Genomic DNA, 20,000 nt, shown 5'->3' on the forward strand with positions numbered 1-20,000 from the left:
CTTTATCGTTCCTTTGGTTTGCTTTGGGAATCCTCTTTGGGGTCTGTTTAAGAATTTTGGATTTGCCTTTTTTTTCTTTAAAGGTTTGCTAATCTCTCTCTCTTTCCTCTCTCTCTCGCTCTTCTTTCTTTCTTTCTCTCGCTCTTTCTTTCTCTCTCTCTCTCTCTCTCTCTCTCTCTCTGTCTGTCTCTCTCTCTCTCTCTCTCTAGTTTTATTTTATTTGGTTCATATCTAAAAAAATTATCTTTGTGAAAATGTGTGATTTCATGTTTTTGGTATTTTGTTGCTATCTATTTTCGATTTACCTGGAAAATACTTAACTTTATTTCTATATGTTTAATTTTCATGCAACAGTACAGTGTGGAAGGAATAGAGTGAATTTCTCAATATCATCAGTTTTTTTATGATCACCACAGCTACTGACATATATTTCGCCGTGTTTTTGTATATGCAAATAGTAAATAAAAAATAAGAAAATAAGAATAATAGCATTCTATAAATCTACTGACATATATTTCACCGTGTTTTCATATATACAAATAGTAAATAAAAAATAAGAAAATAAAAGAAATACATTCAAGAAATCTACTGACATATATTTCACCGTGTTTTCATATATACAAATAGTAAATAAAAAAAAAGAAAATAAAACAAATAGCATTCAAGAAATCTACTGACATATTTCACCGTGTGTTTATATATACAAATAGTAAATAAAAAATAAGAAAATACAAAAAAATATACATTCAAGAAAGCTACTGACATATATTTCACCGTGTGTTTATATATACAAATAGTAAATAAAAATAAGAAAAAAAAAATACATTCAACAAAGAGACGAAGCAGGAGACAAGGAGAACACAAGTAACCCTCACTTTGCTCAGTTCCAGCCCGGCCTTTTACGACAAGTAGGGTCTAATTAGGATGGTATTTTGGAAGCGACAACTGCACACTCTGGCAGTTTGTGGTATGTTCGAGCCCAGTTTTCCAGGAGGGTAATAAGTCATTTGTTTGCGAGGATTGTACCACGGAGGAGGTTCTGGTACGCTGATCTTGCTCCAGTTGGGATGATATTGTTATATTTATATTTATTTGTTTATTATTATTATTACCAGTATTATTTTTATTTTTATTTATTATTATTATTTTTTTTAGTGCTTCGATTATTTTCCCTGGTATTTTGTGTTGTTGTTTTGATGTTTTGTTTCGGTTGTTTCTCTCTTTTCGTTTGCCTTCGTTTTTTTTTTTTTTTTGGGGGGGGGGGGGCTGCGGAGAGGTTGTGTGTTTTGGGTTGGTCTTTAGGGTAGGTTGTTGGTGTAAATTCGTTGTTTTTCTCTTTTTCTCTTTCCAATTTTAGTTCAAGTTCTCTCTTTTTCTCCCTCCCCTTCTCTCTACCTCTCTCTCTCTCTCTTTGTATCTTTCTCCCTCTCTCCCTTCCTCCCTCTCCTTCTCCTTCTTCCTCTCCTCCTTCCTCTCTTTCTCTCTCTCTCTCCCTCGCCTTCTCTTTTCCTCTTTATATGTTTTCTTTCTTCTCTTATCTATTTATGTATCTACATTTCCTTCTCGCACTGTCCCTTACCCACCCCACCCTCTCTCTCTCTCTCTCTCTCCACCATCTCTTTATCCCAAAACCGATCCACCATCTCCTCCCCTCCTCCCCTCCCCCCAAAAAAAATCCTCCAAGACTTCTCTGCATTTCCTCACCAACCCCCATCCCCCCTCTCCCCCCTCCCCTCGCCGCCCCCAAAGTCGTCTCTGAGACCCGGAGCGACGCCCTTGCGAAGCTCTCGGGGCCATTAGAAGAAGGAGGGTTTGCATGTGCTTTCAACCTGGTCACGCTGTCTGGCCGGCCGAACACCCCCCCCCCCTGCCCTGACCCTCCCTGACCCTCCCTCCCTCCCCCTCCCTCCCCCCTCGCGTGTGATTTTGAGATGAGCCGTGGGATGCTGCTTGCGCCCGGACAAAGGATGGGGTTTGGCCAGGGGAACAGGCGGTCATTATATATACATATATATATATATATATATGCATATACATATATATTTTTGTATAATACATTTAAATAAATATTTATTCGTTTATTTATATACATATGTATAAAATTTATTCGTTTATTTATATACATATGTATAAAATGTATTCATATATATATATATATACGTATATATATATATATATATATTTTAATAATATATGAAAATATATATTTATTCGTTTATTTATATACATATGTATAAAATTTATCTACTTACTTATTCATATATATATATATATACATAATATATATATATATATATATATGCATATATATATGCATATATATATATATATATATATATATATATATATATATATATATGTATATATATATATATATATATATATATATATATATATGTATGTATGTATGTATGTATATATATATATATATATATGTATATATACACATATATATACATATATAATATATATATATATGTATATATATATTTATATATATACATATATATATATATATGTATATATATATGTATATATATATATATATATAGAGAGAGAGAGAGAGAGAGAGTAAAAGTATATGTATATATTTATTTATTTATTATATATATATATATATATATATATATATATATATATATATATGAATATGAAGCTCTCTCCAGCCCTTAGTAAATGAACAAATAATGTTTAAACATGTGATTCCATATTGCTAAATTGATTTAAGATATTGCTTGCTTTTTGCCTTCAAGACAGGAGGTTGTTTGCGTGTGGAAGAGTCATTAATTCTGTTGTTTGTCTGTTGGATGAATTTGATAAGCACACACACACACACACACACACACGCACGCGCACACACACACACGCACGCACACACACACACACATACACACACACACACACACACACACGCACGCGCACACACACACACGCACGCGCACACACACACATGCACGCGCACACACACACACACACACACACACACACACACACACACACACACACACACACACACACACACACACACACACACACACACACACACACACACACATATTTATATTTATCTACATGTGTGTATATATATATATATATATATATATATATATATATATATATATATATATATATATTTATATAATATATATATTTACATACATGTGTGCGTGCATGCGTGCATACGTGCGTGCATATGCATGTGTGTGTGCCCCATTGCCTCCGTAAATAAGCAATCTCTATTTTTCCTAGCACATCAAGAGCCAGGTGTTCGGGAAAAAAAAACAATAACAAAGGGCTTAGAGCAACAAGGTCAGCCGCGCTATGACGTAGGAAAGAATTCATTAAAGTGAGGCCATTCTTATCATTTATTTACTCCCTTGTGTAATTCGGGTTTTTTGACGTGAGAGACGCTGATAAATTTTGCGTCTCTTTATCTTCTTGTTATTTTTGGCTCTTGTCATTGTTATTGTTAATACTTGTAGGGTTTTTTTATGGCATTTTGTTCTTGGTCTTGTTATTTAATGTTGTTTCGATTATCTTTATTCAATTTCCTTGGTTGTTTTTATTATTTATAATCATATTTCCCCGACGTTTATTTTTTATTGTAATTGTTGTTTTGTCTTCGTTTTTGCTGATGTTTTCCTTATATATAATATATATATATATATATATATATATATATATATATATATGTGTGTGTGTGTGTGTGTGTGTGTGTGTGTGTGTGTGTGTGTGTGTGTGTGTGTGTGTGTGTGTGTGTGTGTGTGTGTGTGTGTGTGTGTGTGTATGTATGTATGTATGATGTCGTTGTTTTTTAGTAATTGTCTTCCATGAACATTCCCTTTCTTTTTTGCTTGAAACAATTTTTTCTATTTTTGTTACAGCCATTTTACATTTTTATCATTATTTTGATTACAATCGCTGTTGTTGTCCAAATAATTACTGTAATTTACGAGAATATATTACTTTTTTCTTTCTTTCTTTTTTGTCCTTTTCTTTCGCTTCCCCCCCCCCCTCGTCCTTTTGTTTTTCTTGTTTCACATTATCTCTTTCCTACCTTTACCTTGTTTCTAACATGGTATCACCTCAGGCCTATCACGTTTAATTACAGATGAACAGGTTTAATTACAGGTTTATCAAAATTGTGCGAGGCCCGACCCAATGAACATTCATTATACGGACATGCATGTACACTGAAATTGATACGTGTGTGTCAGTCTATACATGAATATCTACCTTATGGATAGAGAGATAAATGTATATACATCTGATTGATAGATATGCTTATATTTATGCGTGTATGTATGTCTGTATATACGAATATTCATTGGGTTTTTCCTTGCATGATATTAACAAACCGACCGAAAGACTGTAGATGAGTATAGATGCAGGATAGATATTCAAAAAAAGGATAAATGGTAAATAATACAAAATAAATAAAATAGAAATAAATGAAAAATGAATAAAAATATAAATATATTTTAATAAAATGAAATAAAAATAGAAAAAAAAAAATGGATAAATAGATGATATAGCCAATATCAGTTCGAAATATAAAGACAAATTGAATACAAACGTGAAAGAGCGGCTTCTGAAACCTTGTAGCCAGCTGGTAGAATTGAGATGCTTACTCCTCTAAAATAAACGAAATTGTACCTTATCGTATATTTATTATGCAAAAAAGATACAAAAAAAGAATTCGGCGGACGATTCAAAATGGCGGATTAGTTACGATCTCGTGCTAAAAAAATGGGAAATAAACTGTTTAAACAAAGATACTTCTGTAGTTTATTGTTTTAGAGTTATTGTTTTTTATCGCAGTTTTAGTTTTGATTTAAGAATCGTACTTTTGTGATCATCCAACAGCTGAATTTTGTTATATTTAAGGTTTCATTGAAGGAGAAAAAAACACACCTGAGAGGTATTCCGGAAAATATAAACTCTGATTTAGTTTTGTAATGATTGCAGTATGTCCACATTTCAGTATATTTAAACTAGTTATTACACTGCGAGAAGACTCACTTCTGCACGATCTCTCGCACGAGCAGTTGAAAGTTTCAGTCTAAAATTCCTGTGACTTCATCGGGTGCACACTTTCCGTTCAGCCACGACACTGACTTCACACAGACTCTCACAGACCTCGTCCTCGGGCAGCGGATCGTCAAGTGAGTGGAGGACGGCCCGCTGCTACACTCCCGCTCGCTAATTAGCCATCGTTGCATGCAGGGTAAGCAGCGTGACTTTGCATGGAGGCTACGGACGCGACTGGCTCAACTTTCCCTCCCATTGGCAAAGGGCTAGCAAAGTCATTCCGTCTGCTTGTGAGATTTGGACAAGTTCTTTCGCGAGATCTAGATTGTGCTTCGGTAACTTTCTTCCTCGTTCCATTTCCAGGCAAAGGATGAAATGGAAGCGTAATTGGTGCATGAGAGCCCGGCGAGCAAAGAACGATAAGACACTTAAGCTCAAGTGTATCTTGCTTTTTAACTTTTAGATTTTTTTTTCTTATTTATTTTATTTATTTATTTATTATTATTATTATTTTTTTTTAGTTTTAGTTCCCGGGTGATATGACTGCGTTTATTCATTCATTTTCAAGTGTAAGATCTGCCTTCCCGATAGTGTTTTTACAGCGAATTTTTGCGGAAGATTCTAATCATTCGTTGCGGATTGAGTTTTAGCACGGCGGAGTTTTCGTTGTATTACGCAAAAAAAAAAAAAAAATAATAATAAATAATGATAATAAAATAAATGAAAAGAAAAAAAAAATCCTGGTTGAGGGTTCTGTATGGTAACTCAGATTGTCGCCTTCTTGCAGCATCGGTCTTAACAAGTCGTAACAGCATTAACTTGGCATTATGCAGCTTTTGTTCGTGTGTTATTGAATAGGAAATAAATGATAAACCATGTGTAGTGAAGGAAGTTTCAGAAAAATGGAGTTGAACTGGATATTTTGGTGTGATTTTTTTCACTAGCCAAACTGCATGTTTTTTTTTATTTATTTATTTATTTATTTTATTTTATTTATTTATTTTATTTTATTTATTTTTTTTACTGAATTGTAAATATTCAGTAAAAGGTAAAATCCTGGCCCTTTGTTTCATCATTTAAAAGAAATTCAATTCCCACAGCAATGTCCCATCATAAGAGGAATTAAAATCTCGCCGCAAATTATTTAGATGAGGATGACCAGCAGATATTATATTAAAAAAAAAAAAAAAAGTCGAAGCTAGCGGAGGTGAGCGAACTCGGGCTACAAAGATATCATTTAGACCGTATGAAAGACCGATTGAAATTTGATAGAAAATCGTGACTTGCTTTACGTCCCGGTGCCTGGGTCTCTCGTAGTTTTCTTCGTTTTAGGATCATAGCTATTTTTACTCTGCTATATTCTGTGTAGACATTAGTAGTGAGGCTTACATTATTGCTTTCGAGTCTTATTCTACCTCAGTTAGACCTCCATCTCCATCCTGGAATATATAATACATGAGTATATTCCAATTAATCGGTAATATGTCAAATGCGAGAGAATATATAACACTGTTTTAGATATTACACATGCTGTAATTAGTACACTCGAACTAACTACATAAGAGGCTACATTTTGTTGTTTATCCCCATGGAAATTAATACTTTAAATTAACCACCATTTTGAGTTCGTAAATTGTGATCGAGTATTCTAGGGGAATTTGATATAATATTTGTCTTTGAAATCCTCATTGATTCTCATTCATACTTTTTTCTACATTTGTCACCATGACTACGGTCAATAATGTTTGTTTCGTCGAAATGAATACCCTGCTGACAAGGGCGACAGTCCTATGCAGGGAAGTCCGATTGGCCTATATCGGTGCAAGAGAAGGCTATAGCGGTACAAGAGAAGGAAGGTGGGGGGTGGGGTTGTATGTGTGTCTCTCTGTCTGTCTGTCTGTATATATGTGTACGTATAACTGTCTCTCTTGGACTTGATAAATGGTTTCACTGATGAACTACATTATGGTTTGTATAGTCTGTTATTTGTCTTATATGGTAGCGTACTGATGACTCTAATGAAAGGTTGAGAAACCATTTCGAGGGGAAAAGAAGCTAATAGCAATAATGGTAGTAATAATGGAAGTAGTTGTAGTTGTTGTAGGGGATTTAGGCGGCCGTTGATAAATTGTTTCCAAGACCCTCTGGCAAAAGGGGATGGCAAGGCGATGTTGATGCTGTTGTTGCAGTGTTGATGTATTGTCTTAATGATAATGGTGAATGTAATGTTATGTATTATTAGATTTGGTATGATTAGAGTTGGTATAGAAATAGTTTGTATTGTTTTGTTGATTATTACCGTCCTCATTATGATTCTTGTTGTTATTTTCATCTTCATAGTCGCCATCTTCAGTGCTGATTGCCATGTATAGATAGATAGATGGACAGGTAGATGCTTACAAAGATATAGGTAAAAATAGATAAATTGATTTATATTTCCTTTTTTTCTCGTTATATATATGAATATGTATATAAGTGTCCGTTTGTGTGTGTATAGATAGATAGAAAGATATTGTGTATATAATCTTCTAAGCCTTTTTTTAATATCCTACAATAGCTGCCAAACCTACTTGAACTTTACCATGAAGTCCTTGCCCTTCTCGCCACAAAAAGCTCCCCAAGAATATCGAGAACAAGAAAACAAAAAGGAAAGAAATGAAAAAAAATGTCAAATATGAAACCTTGCGAGAGTACTCATTTGTATTTATCTGTTTACGAAATAGTTATGTAGAGTATATCACAGTATACAGCATATTGGCGTAGATTCCGAACGCAAAGTGTGAGATCCACAAAAAAATTGAGTTAGTGAGGATTACGTAACAACATTTTGTTCACTGAGGACGCTAGAAGATGGTGAAAATTCTCCCAAGTTCCGAGCGAAGGAACCCTTTGCTATGGTCGCTCTCTCTCCTATTTCTCTAAGTAACAGGAGCTCACCCCCCCCCTCCTCATCTCCCTACCTCTCCCCCACCACCCCATCACCATCTCACTCTCCCTTATTCTTCTTCCTCCACATCCCCTACCTCCTCTTCTCTGTCTTTGTCTCTGTCTTCTCCCTTTTCTCTTCTTCCATTCCCCCATCTCTTCCTCCCTATTCTCCCGTTCTCCCTCCCTCCTCCCTATTCCCCCATTCCCCCTCCCTCCTCCCTATTCCCCCGTTCTCCCTCCCTCCTCCCTATTCCCCCGTTCTCCCTCCCTCCTCCCTATTCCCCCGTTCTCCCTCCCACTTCCCTATTCCCCCGTTCTCCCTCCCTCCTTCCGTATCCCTTCGTCCTCCTTCCCTCCTCCATATTCTCGCATTCTCCCTCCCTCCTCCCTATTCCCCCATTCTCCCTCCCTCCTCCCCCATCCCATACGTCCCTTACAAACCCGCTTGACCTTGGTGTAGGGAAGCATGTAAGGCAGGAAGAGAGGGAGGGGGAGAGGGGTGAAAGGGGGTGCGGTGGAAGAATAGGTAAGGGGAGGTGGGGAGAGGGGGAAGCAAGGGAGAAGGGAGAAGGGAGAGGAAGGGAAGAAGTGAGAGGGGAGTGGGGGAGGAAGGGGAGAAGGGAGAGGGAGGAGGAAGGAAGAAGGTAGAGGGAGGAGGAAGGGGAGAAGGGAGAGGGAGGAGGAAGGGGAGAAGGGTGAGGAAGGGGAGAAGGGAGAAGGGAGAGGGGGAAGCAAGGTAGAAGGGAGAGGGGGAGGAAGGGAAGAAGGGAGAGGGAGGAGGAAGGGGAGAAGGGAGAAGGGAGGAGGAAGGCAAGAAGTGATAGGGGAAGCAAGGGAGAAGGGAGAGGGAGGAGGAAGGGGAGAAGGGAGAAGGGAGGAAGGGGGTTATTTCAAGGTCAAGACACCTAGCACACCTGGTCTCCGCTGGCCGGGTGCCGTTCCGCTCCCTCCGCCGCTGAGTGAATGGTCGCCTCGCCGTCTCTGGCCGCATGTGTACCTGTGTCTGTGCGTACGTGCGTTGGGGCGTCGAGGGCGAGGGCGAGGCGGGGGGCTGCATGAGGCGGAGAAGGAGGTGGAAGGCGTCGAGGGCGAGGGGGGGGGGACTGCATGAGGCGGAGAAGGAGGTGGAAGGCGTCGAGGGCGAGGGGGGGGGGACTGCATGAGGCGGAGAAGGAGGTGTAAGGAAGGAGAGGAGAGGAAAGTTTCGCTCGTACTAGGGTTGGTTAAGGGGAATTATAGGGTGACGAGGGGGGTGTCAGTACACCTTAGGACAGGGAAGTGTGTGGCGAGCGAGAGCGTGAGAGAGAGAGAGAGAGTGGGGGGAAAGAGAGAGAGAGAGGAGGAAAAGAGAGAGAGAGAGAGAGAGTGGGGGAAAGAGAGAGAGAGAGGAGAAGAGAGAAAGTGAGAGAGAGAGAGAGAGAGTGGGGAGAAAGAAAGAGAGAGAGAGAGAGAGGAGGAGGAGGAGAAGAGAGAAAGTGAGAGAGTGAGAGAGAAAGAGACGTCTGGTAGACAAGTGTGAGTGCGGCCGAACCGAGTGATGAGAGAAAGAGCTGAATCACGCTTACCTCATTATATCCCGACTATAGTGCCGGGCCGGGGATTCACCAGCGCCTGGGGAGGGGGGAGAGGAGGAGGGGAGGGAGAGGAAAAGGGGGCAAGAGAGAGGGAATGGGGGGAAGGAAAGGGTTGAGAGAGTGAGGAAAAGGGGAAAGGGAATAGCGGGTAAGGGAGAGAGAGAGGGGGGATAGGAGGAAAGGGTTGAGAGAGTGAGGAAAAGGGGTAAGGGAGAGAGAAGGAAAGGGTTGAGAGAGTGAGGAAAAGGAGAAAGGGATTAGGGGGTAAGGGAGAGAGAGGGGAGGAGGAGGAAAGGGTTGAGAGCGTGAGGAAAAGGGGTAAGGGAGAGAGAAGGATAGGGTTGAGAGAGTGAGGAAAAGGAGAAAGGGATTAGGGGGTAAGGCAGAGAGAGGGGAGGAGGAGGAGAGGATTGAGAGAGTGAGGGAAAGGGGAAAGGGAGAGAGAAGGGGGAAGGATAGGTTTGAGAGAGTGAGGAAAAGGGGTAAGGGAGAGAGAAGGGAAGGGTTGAGAGAGTGAGGGAAAGGGGAAAGGGAATAGGTGCAGAGATAGAGAGAAAGAGAGGGAAAAGGGAGGAAAGAAAGAAAGAGAGAGGGGTAGAAGGAAAAGGTAGGGAGTGGAAACAGAAAGAGTAGAAAAAGATGAGGCGAGGAGAGGGAGAGTAGAAAGTGAGGAGGCGAAGAGAATAGAAAAGGAGGCGAGAAGAAGTAGAGGAAAAGAGAATAGAAAAGGAGGAGGCGAGAAGTAGAGAAAAGGGGAGAAGAAAAGGAGAAGGAGAGGGAGAGTAGAGAGTGAGGAGGCGAAGAGAAGTAGAGGAAACGAGAATAGAAAAGGAGAAGGAGAAGAGAAGTAGAGAAAAAGGGGAGAAGAAAAAGAGAATAGAAAATTAGGAGGCGAAGGGAAGTTGAGAAAATGGGAGTAGAAAAAGAGAATAGCAAATGAGGAGAAGTAGAGAAGATGAGGGGAGAAAAAGAGAGTAGAAAAGAAGGACGCGAAGAGAAGTAGAGAAAAGGGGAGGAGAAAAAGAGAATAGAAAAGGAGAGAGAGAGAGAGAGAGAGAGAGGAAGAAGGCAAAGGAGGGAAGCGATACTGGTTTGTTCTTGTTTATATAGGCAAGGCAGAAACCCCCAGCCTTAGGCCCGACCACGCCCCTTTCAGAACAGGATCCGCGTCACCACAACTCGTACGTGAGGGACATCACGTGATCGTTGTGGTGACGGGGAGGAGGAGACGTCGGCGGTCGTGGTGGTGACGGTGATTTTCTGTGGTGATGAGCGGCATTTCCTGCCTTCTTGTGGGCGTTGTGGTGATGTGTGGTGACGGCGATTTTGCGTGGTGATGTGTGTATTTCCTGCCCTGTTGTGGTGTGTGATGATGGCTATTTTGTGTGGTGATGAGTGCATTTCCTGCCCTATAATGGCGTTGTGGTGACGTGTGATGACGGCTATTTTGCGTGGTGGTTATGGTGTGATGACCGGATATCCTGCGTTCTGGTGAGTTGTGATGCTCGTGTTAGCATGAGCATTGGACTCCGCACTGTAATAGAGATTTTAGTCCTGTTTTCCTCATCACAAGTTAATAAAGACAGCAAGTGGGACTAAACAGCCTCTTTGTCAAAGTAGTCCACTTTTTGTCCAGATGTCCAGCTTGTTGTGATGTTGCTGCAACTGACGTCAAGTTCGGCAGTCTTGACATCATGACAGTCACGTGACGTAAGAGTTCGGGACACGTGGTGAAATAAGTCGGGTCCGGCAGCCGGCAACATCTAGCACCTCTCCTTCTTTTGTCCTTTTTTCTCCTTCTCTTTCCTTCCCTTCTAGTTTTCTTTTTTTCTTCTGGTTCTCCTTCTGCTTCTTTTCCATTTTCTTCTGTTGGTCTTTCTTTCTCTTTTTCTTTTTTTTCGCTACTTCTTTCCCTTCTGGTTATCCTTCTTCTACTTCATTTTCCTCTTCCTTCCCTTTCGCTTCATTCTCCTCCTCCTCGTTTTCTTATGTCTCCTTCCTCTTGGCCTCCGTTTCTTCCTTTTTTTCCTTCTACTATCCCTCCTCCTCCTCTTCCTCCTCCATTATAACAAATGGAATAAAGTATTTTAAATTTTGATTTTAATCCTCCTCCTCATTTTTCTTTTTATTCTACTTCTCCTTTCCATCCTCCTCCCCCTTTCCCCTTTCCCTTTCCCATTCTCCTCCTATTGCTCCTTCTCCTCCTCCTCCTATTGCTCCTCCTCCTTCTCTTCCTATTTCTCATCCTAATCCTCCTCAAACCCCCTCCTTCTCCTCCTCCTCTTACCTCCTCCTCCTATTTTTCCTCCTCCTCCTGTTTCTCCTCCTATTGCTCCTCCTCCTCTTCCCCCCTCCTCCTCCTCCTATTTCTCTTCCTCATCCTCCCCATCCCCCTCATCCTAATCCTCCTCATCCTCATCCTATTTCTCCTTCCCCTTCGTCTGGATCTTCTCCTCCTTCTCCTCCTCCTCTTCCTCCTCCTCCTCCTCCCCCTCCTTCTCCTCCTTCTCCCCCTCCCCCACCTCCTCCTCATCCTCCTCATCCTCCTTGTCATTCCTCGCCCGTAATAGAAATAAATACAAGAGCGAAATCAGCCTCGTGTGTTTGGAATGTTCTGGACTCATTTACCTCCTGATCGATGAGGCTCCGTTTAAGACGCCGAATCGCTCGGCTCCTCGTGTGTTTTGTTTGTTTGTTTTTGTTTTTGTTTGTTTTCTTTTGTTTCGCTGTTTCGTGTTTGGTTCCTCGTGTGTATTGTTTTTTTTTTTTCTTTCTTTCTTTGTTTCGTGTTCGGTTCCTCGGAGTGTATTGTTTTTGTTTGTTTGTTTGTTTGTTTTTGTTTTCGGTGTTTTTTAGTTTTTCTTTGTTTCGTTTTTTTGTTGTTTTGTTTTGTTTTATCTTGATGTCTTTCCCTTTGCGAAATGAGGAATAGGCATTGTTGTTTACGTTATTTACCTCCTCCTCTCTCTCTCTCTCTCTCTCTCTCTCTCTCTCTCTCTCTCCTTCTCTCTCTCTCCTTCTCTCTCTCTCTCTCTCTCTCTCTCTCTCTCTCTCTCTCTCCTTCTCCTTCTCCTTCTCCTTCTCCTTCTCCTTCTCCTTACTCCTTACTCCTTACTCCTTACTCCTTACTCCTTACTCCTTACTCCTACTCCTACTACTACGCCACTTCCTTCTCCTTCTCCTTCCTCTCTCCTCGCTCCTCTTCTTATTCCACCTCCTTCCTCTCCTTCTTCCTCCTTCCTTCCTCCTTCCTCCTCTTCTTCCTCCTTCCTCCTCTTCCTTCCTTCTTCCTCCTTCCTCCTTTGCAACAGAGCCGCCAATTTCTCATACCTGATTGCCTTGGCGTGCGAGAGTTAAGGAAGAGATTCTCGAGGATGGCAGCGGTTCCATCTTGTTCAACAGCTTCTTGAAGTGGCGGTCGTGACTCCCATTATGTTTTTTTTATCGTTTTTTTGTCGTTTTTTTTTCGTGTTTTTTTGGGGGGTGGGGGGTAGTGGGGTGGGGTGGCGTTTTTTTCTCTTTCTTTCTTTCTTTTTTCTTTTTTGGTTTAGTACCGTTTTTTTTTCTCTCTCTTCTTTTTCTTTCTTTTTTCCTCTTGATTGGGGAATATTTGCATTTAAGAGAAACCAAGATATAACTTGGGATGAAGAGCATAGTGAGTGGTATTAGTTAGATTTAAGACTTTGTGAAGAAATTTTTCCCATTATATATTGGTATGTTATTAATTTTGATTTTTTTCATTTTTCCAGGTTGGTCTCGGAGAGTAGCGGTTTTTCACACTAAACCCATTAAAAGCAACATATTCATCATCACCATCAGAGAACCCTCTTCCCCTTAAATCCTCGAACTCACCATCATCATCATCACCATCAAATAAAACTCCAATCACCATCATTATCATCATCACCATCAAATAAAACTTTCCCCTTTGAATTCTTGAGTTCACCCTCATCACCATCTGATAACCCTCTCCTCCTCCAGCTCACCATCATCACCATCAGATAACCCTTTTCCCTTTAAATCCTCGACCTCACCATCATCATCACCATCAAATGAAACTATCCACCCACTATCATCATCACCATCAAATAAAACCCTCCCTTTGAATCCACGAACTCACCATCATCACCATCAAATAAAACTCTCCAATCACCACCATCATCATCACCATCAAATAAAACTCTCCAATCACCATCATCATCATCACCATCAAATAAAACTCTCCAATCACCACCATCATCATCACCATCAGATAAGCCTCTTCCCCTAAAATCCTCGAACTCACCATCATCACCATCAAATAAAACTCTCCCCTTTGAATTCTTCAGCTCACCAACATCACCATCAGAGAACCCTCTCCCCCTTGAACCCTCGAGCTCACCATCATCACCATCATCACCATCACGACCTTCACCATTCACGACGACCCGATCCAACGACCCGCCAGCCACGCGAGTCATCACTAACAGCTCCTCTTTGTACACAGTTCCAGGTAAGAGGTCATTTTTCACACGTGGTATGGGGGGGAGGGGGTGTAGGGGAAGGGGAGGAGGGGGGAGAGAGGAGGGGTGTAGGGACTGTAGGGGAAAGGGGGAGGGTGGGAGAGGAGAGGGGTGTGTGGGGCTGTATGGTTAGGGGGGGAGGGGGGAGAGTGGAGGGGAGTGTTTGACTGTAGGGGAAGGGGGAGGGGGGGAGAGGAGGGGGTGTGGTGCTGTAGGAGAAAGGGGGAGGGAGAGAGAGGAGGGGAGTGTGGGGGTGTAGGGGAAGGGGGGAGGAGGGGTGTAGGAGGCTGTAGAGGAAGGGGGGAGAGGATGGGAGTGTGGGGGCTTTCGGGGAAGGGGGAGAGGGGTGTAGGGGGCTGTAGGGGAATGGGGAGGGGGAGAGAGGAGGGATGTGGGGGGGCTTTAGGGGAAAGGGGAGAAGGTAGGTATGAGGGATATGGGGGAGAGAGGGAGGGAGGAATGTGGAGGTATGGGAGAAGGGGAGAAGGGGGGAAGGTGTGGAGGCAATAGGGGTAGAGGGGGAGAGGGAAGTATGGGGTATGGGTTCAGGGGGAGGGAGGAGGGGGGAAGTATAGGGGTATAGGGTAGGGGTGGAGGGGCGATGTGGTGTTATGGATTCAAGGGTAGAAAGGGAGAGGAGGAGGAGGGGAGGGGGTATAGAATCAAGGGGAGAGGGGGCGGGGGAGTGAGTAATGGTGACTCAATACCTAGATTATAGACAGGTAAGGGGAGCTAGGAAGGGGGCGGGGAGGAAAAAGGGAAGAAGGGAGGAGGGGGAATAGAAACACGCCACGCCATCAATCATTCACCGGCGGCCTAGCGCACGGCAGGGTCAATTCGCACGTGGGCCAGGAGGATTGGGGGGGGGGGGATTGTAGAGGGATTGGGGGGGGGGGGAGGGGTCGTAGAGGGATTGGGTGGGGGGGAGGGGTCGTAGAGGGGTCGATTCTACGCACTCCGCGACCTATACCAACTGGTCATCAGGAACCGGAGTCTGTTTTTGGTCTTGCGCTTGTCTTTACCTTTTTCTTTCTTTCTGTTTGTTTGTTTATTTTTTATATTTCTTTTATTTTTTTTTGTTATTTCTTTGTTTATGTTTCTTTTATTTTGTTTTATTTTTGTTTTATTTATTTATTTATTTTTCTTTCTTTCTTTTTTGTTCTTTTCTTTCTTTCTCTCGCAAGGCGAAATATCATGAATGCCTTAAGTTGTTTACCCATTTCCCTATTATCGTTTTCCTTCTTTCTGTCTTTCAACCTCTCTCTCTCTCTCTCTCTCTCTCTCTCTCTCTCTCTCTCTCTCTCTCTCTCTCTCTCTCTCTCTCTCTCTCTCTCTCTCTCTCTCTCTCTCTCTCTCTCTCTCTCTCTCTCTCTCTCTCTCTCTCTCACGAATGGGGAAACAATAATAACGACGATAATGAATGTCATATTCTTAACACCCATTCCATTATCATTATCTTACATTTCCATTGACATCATTTCGTGGGAAAATAAGTTACGGCCTAAGCTCACCTGACTCATTCATAAACCACTAAGGAAAATGAGACCTCGTTTTCGTATTGATTTTACACGTTCAGCAGGGAACGCCTCCTCGTAACCACCGCGAACTGGTTTCAGCCAACTCGCGCTCGTCTGCCGTTCGGGAGCTTCGGAACGAGTCTCTCCTTCTCGAGGGGCAATGATCTGATTTGGAATGGCGGTCGTTTGTGCTTTTCTTGTTTTTGGCGTTGTTGTTTTATTTTTGGTTTGGTTTTTTTAAATTCTGGGTTCGTTTGTTCTGTATGTGAGTGGTTTTTAATTCTGGGTTCGTTTGTTTTGTATGTGAGAGAGTGTTGGTCTTTGTGAAATGGTCTTGAATTGCCATAGATCGCTGTGAAACTTGAAGGAATTTCTTGAAGGAATGTCTCAGAGAAGGAAGAAGCTCGCCCAGGCTCTCGACAGCGACGGATTCCCATAGATCGCCATGGGACTTGAAGGAATTGTCTGCGTTCTCAGCGAAGGAGGGAGCTCGCCCAAGCTCTCGACAGCGACGGATTCCGAACGCTCATCATTCTTGACTAATTTTGCAGTGGCATCGCGGGTCAAGGTTGCCATGGAAATGAAAGGATGAGAGCATTTCGCACAGCAGGAAATGCAGCGAAAAAATACGATATTTGGCATTTTTCTCTCGTGTGTGTGATTCGCAAAGAAAGAGACTCGGGTGTCCAAAATCTAGGGAAAACAAAGAGCTCGCGAGTGTAATATTGCACGTCTAAAACTCGCGAAAATAGATGTTTTTACTGCAAATATTACAGTGTGTTATCGCTGATGAAAAAAGTTCTTACGTCTTATGTCCGCGGATGATAACAAGGAATGCAATTTAAAGTTAATGAAAGGAAATAAACCGACTCTTTAGTTTTTAAAAGCAAAGAGGCTCGCAAAGATCCGCATTGCGTTAGTGAATGAACGGAGAGACAGCTTGCCAGCCAGCAACAAGAAGGCTCAAGACAGTCGGGTTTCCTGGAACTCTAATGATCTCCGACGAAGAAACAGGAATAACACACGTTTTTTTCCTCTCTCTCTCTTTGTGATAGTGGATAAGTGGAAAATCCAGAACAGATTAAAATAAAAAGAAGTGCGAATTCCACATAGATATGATATCAGTTACGATTGCGAAGAGGCTTCACGAACGAAGATACTAACACATTATTAGGAACATAACATGCTAACGAGAGCCAAAGGAGACCGAGAGAGGGGGGGGGGAACATTGATTAAGTCTGCGGCATCTGCACGACATATTTACATTCCATCACCACGTATGCCTCGAGAGAGAGAGAGAGTAGGAAGGGAGGGAGAGAAAGGAAGGGGGAGAGAGGGAGAGAGAGATAGAGACTACAGAATGCTCACTCTCTTTCTTTCTCTTCCCCCCCCCCCCTCTCTCTCTCTCTCTCTCTCTCTCTCTCTCTCTCTCTCTCTCTCTCTCTCTCTCTCTCTCTCTCTCTCTCTCTCTCTCTCTCTCTACTCTCTCTCTCTCTCTCTCTCTCTCTATCTCTCTCTCTCTCTCTCTCTCTCTCTCTCTCTCTCTCTCTCTCTCTCTCTCTCTCTCTCTCTCTCTCTCTCTCTCTCTCTCTCTCTCTCTCTCTCTCTCTCTCTCTCTCTCTCTCTCTCTCTATCTCTCTCTCTCTCTCTCTCTCTCTCTCTCTCTCTCTCTCTCTCTCTCTCTCCTTCTCTCTTCTCCTTCTCCTTCTCTCTCTCTCCTTCTCCTTCTCTCTCTCTCACTCTCCTTCTCTCTCTCTCCTCTCCCTTCTGCTCTCCTCTCTTCTCTCTCTCTCACTCTCCTTCTCTCTCTCTCTCACTCTCCTCTCTCTCTCTCTCTCTTCTCTCTCTCTCTCTCTCTCTCTCTCTCTCTCTCTCTCTTCTCTCTCTCTCTCTCTCTCTCTCCCTCATAAGCTATATCCGCGGGCCACATGGCTCAGGCTGCCAGATGGTTAACGATCCTCCCACAGTAAATTGCGAAAAGCCTTGTCTTGCAAAAGCTGGAGGAAGAGAGCTGATCCTTGCGCCCTGCCTGGGGAACGATAGTGAAAATTGGAATAAATTAATGTGATTACCGTCGTTAATTTGCCTCTCGGTAAGTATGCGGGGGATGGTATTACGTTGGTGTTTGGGCTATCGGATTATTGTTATTATTTATTTTACTATTTTATTTATTTATTCGTGTTTTATTTATTTTATTTATTTGTTTATTTATTTTTATTCGTTTTTTTTATCCTGAGTTTGGTTTGTTTTTGGAGCTGGTATTCCAAACTCATAAATTTGCATGAATATGTTTGTTCGGATCAACACATGCACACACATAAACGCACACATGCCCACACACTCACATTCTCACACTCACGCTCATACTCGCCCACACAACATAAACAAATAAACAACCAAACAAGCACACGTCCCATACAACCGACCCAATATTCGCATAAACGAACAGAATCGCGCTAAGTGACCCACGCACACACGCACACCTACTACACACGCACACACACGCACTCACACGCACACGCGAACTTGCCCACAGATGTTAATAATATAACAAGAGAGCTTTGGCATGTTATCTCTTCATAGCTCACACGACAAATAAGGAGAGATCTTAAGAAGTGCAGCTGTTTTCTTAGGGTTTGTACACAAGGTGGAAAACAGATTATATTCTCTTTGCATTTTCTTAATTACTTCACTTTTGCTTTTTTTTCTCTATTTTGTGTTGATCTGGTAGGCCTATTCTTGTTTAGTTTTCACTTAGTATCGAGGAATATGCACACACACACGCACACATACACACATACACACACACATATACACACATACACACACACATACACACACACACACACACACACACACACACACACACACACACACACACACACACACACACACACACACACACACACACACACACACACACACACACACACACACACACACACACGTATATATAAATGTGTGTGTGTATGTGTATGTATGTATATATGTATGTGTGTATGTTTGTATATTTTCTTCTCTTCCCGTCTCTTTTTTTCAACCTTTTCCTCTCCTTCTCCTTCCATCCTTCCTTCTTTTCTTCCAGTACCCTCCTACCACTTCCTCCCTTCCGTCCTGTCGTGTCCCACCCAATCCTCTCCTCACTTCTCCATTCTTCCTCAGGTTTCCTTCAGCCCTCCTCCCCTCCTCCCTTCCCACCCCATCCACGACCCTTCCTGCCTTCCCACCCCTCCTCTATCCCATGCTCCGTAAATTCGTCCATCCTTCTTTCAGTTCCTTTCTTTTCCTTAACCCTGTCTTCCATCCTCCTTCCTTATTCTTCTTCGTCAACTCCTTCTCTTCCCTCCCCATCCCTTTCTTTTCCCTCCTCCACCTCTCTCCTCCCCCTTCTCTCCTCCCTCCTCCTAACCCCTCCCCACCCCACACCTCTCCCCTCCTCCCCTCCCCTCCCTCCCCTCCTTCCTACCCACCCCATCCATCCCCTCCCCTCCCCTTCCCTTCCCTACCCCACCCCATCCCACCCCACCTCTCCCCTCCCCTCCCCTCCCCTCGTCATAATAGCCAGTAAAGTCGGAGGATAATTGTCTCCCAAGCATCAACGTCTAAGCGTGACGTAACGACGGCGGTAGTTTCTGGAAGCTCCTGTGCACGCCGGGATGCTGTGGGCGTGGGCGTGGGTGTTAGATGTGGGCGTGGGCGTGTGTGTGATATGCGGGCGTGATCGTGGGCGTGGATGTTAGATGTGGGCGTGGGCGTGGGTGTGAGATGTGGGCGTGATCATGGGCATGGGCGTGGGTGTGAGATGTGGGCGTGATCATGGGCGTGGGCGTGGGTGTGAGATGCGGGCGTGATCATGGGCGTGGGCGTGGGTGTGAGATGCGGGCGTGATCATGGGCGTGGGCGTGGATGTTAGATGTGGGCGTGATCGTGATAGTGTGATCGTAGGCCTGGTGGCTTGATTGTGGGCGTGGGTGTGTTGGGAAAGCAAGGTGTATCATCTTGTAGGTGTTAATGGAGAGGGAAAGAGTGAAGGAAGGGAGGGGAAGAGAGTGAGGGAAAGAGGGAGGGTGAGGGAAAGGGAATAAATGAGGGAAGGAGGGAGGGGAAGGGGGTGAGGAAAGGAGGGAGGAAGTGGGTAAGAAAAAGTGGGAGAATGAGGGAAAGGGAAGAGAGTGAGGGAAGGAGGGAGGGACGTGGATTAGGGAAGGAGGGAGGGTGAGGGAAAGAAATAAATGAGGAAGGAGGGAGGGGAAGAGGGTAAGGAAAAGGGGATAGATGAGGAAAGGAGGGAGGGGAAGAAAGGTGAGGGGTCGAAGAGGACGAAGGAGGAAAAGACATAGGAAACGAGACACGTGGGCGTTTGTTTGTGCAGGCGTGATCGATGACGAACGCGTGGGAGGGTAAGGGGTGGGGGGTGCGTGACATCGGGTAAGAGAGGTAGGAGGGGG

At 43.2% G+C, this 20,000-nt stretch overlaps 1 protein-coding gene across 4 annotated transcripts in view; it reads left to right on the top strand.

The window, feature by feature from the left end:
• The window catches only part of Oatp74D (Organic anion transporting polypeptide 74D), a 357,477-nt gene that overhangs the window by 224,039 nt on the left and 113,438 nt on the right, over window positions 1-20,000 (top strand). Inside the window, exon 1 of one of the 4 annotated variants that reach the window (XM_070134049.1) lies at window positions 13,862-14,025. The exons of the other annotated variants lie outside the window; for them this stretch is intronic. The gene's annotated coding sequence lies outside the window, so the exon portion shown is untranslated. Of the gene's footprint in view, window positions 1-13,861; window positions 14,026-20,000 lie in introns of those variants that run through there. 4 annotated transcript variants of the gene reach the window in all.

This window comes from Penaeus vannamei, chromosome 2, assembly GCF_042767895.1.
Source record: "Penaeus vannamei isolate JL-2024 chromosome 2, ASM4276789v1, whole genome shotgun sequence".
NCBI classification, from domain to species: domain Eukaryota; kingdom Metazoa; phylum Arthropoda; class Malacostraca; order Decapoda; family Penaeidae; genus Penaeus; species Penaeus vannamei.